The sequence below is a fragment of the Olea europaea genome, unplaced genomic scaffold (genome assembly GCF_002742605.1).
Source record: "Olea europaea var. sylvestris unplaced genomic scaffold, O_europaea_v1 scaffold2126, whole genome shotgun sequence".
Classification (NCBI taxonomy): domain Eukaryota; kingdom Viridiplantae; phylum Streptophyta; class Magnoliopsida; order Lamiales; family Oleaceae; genus Olea; species Olea europaea.
This window is the reverse complement of record NW_019239222.1, coordinates 143,682-144,977: the sequence shown is the minus strand read 5'-3', so window position 1 is coordinate 144,977 and position 1,296 is coordinate 143,682.

The window sequence follows — 1,296 nt, the reverse complement described above, 5'->3', positions numbered from 1 at the left end:
ACAGTATCAAAATGTCGACAACAGAACTTCAAACATAATCTTGACAGTTATCACAAAAATAAATAACATATTAATATACATTATAGCTATCTACTTGCAATCGTCTCACTATAAAAAAAAAAAACGAGGGACATGGTAGTGATGCATCATACAACATACAAATTAGGCTTCAAAAAGTCTATACCTTATAAAATTTTAGATACCCCGAACAAAACTTCAAGCATTGCATCTAGTGCAGTTGAGAGAAGAACAAAAAATCGAAAACAAGGCAGAGTTCAATCACCCAGAAAAATATGTACCCGCGGTCCGTGTTGAGAAAGTAACGACCTTCTCTTTTTAGTGGTTAACTCCGGTGCTTCATCCTCGATTTGTCTCTTACCCTTGTTTTGCAATTTGTTCTTCGTCTCCACAGATTTGGGACTGCAATCCAAGACTCTTTCACACATAGGATGGCCATTGTAGTGTTTTGATTGTGAGACTATATTGGTAGAAAGGGTAATGCAACGAGTAGGGGTGTTAACCACTCCATTTTTTGGTACGACAATCTCACTAGAATTGGACGACGCTTCTGAATTCTGGGTCTTGACGGATCCCAAAGACAACTGGCATTTCGGTGGTGCCACAACTGGAGTCTTCCACATTTCGCATCATCGATACCGAGCCCAAAGGAGGGTTGTTATTTCCAATAGCCATGGTAGAAAAATCATAAAAGTTGAGAAGTGATGTCGAAAATATCTAGTTGACACACAACGCATCGGGGCTAGCGTTTCATACGCATGAACCGAATCAAACATAAAACTGGAGAATCAAACTCGTTTAGGGAATGATGTTGTGTGTAATATTCTCTGCAGCAGATCTGTCGGAGGTTGAATGCACGATATCTACATAAGAATTTCTTTGGTGGCTAATTTCGGGAGAGTCGAGAAATTGGGGATTCTGGAAGAAGAATATAGGCCCCGTTTGGTAGGGATTTTTTGCCCAAAAAAATTGATTTTTTAACCGTTATTTTACTATTCAAGCCGTAATTTTAGACTTCTTCTCTCACATGTGGACCCCACTTTTCTTCTAACAGTTAAAAAATCAATTCTCAAAATCCCTATCAAAGGGGGCCTATAAAGGGATGCCAATTTGGGAATTTTTTGGTTCGATAAAGCGTAATATGGGGATGTTTGATGTGTACGGAATTAAAGGCACATTTGGGGGAGAAATCTAAGCTGCTGGAAAAATTGATTATTAGATGGCCACCTTTTCACATTCCAAAATTACTGTAGGAAAAGCAGTAAATATGATTAAAAA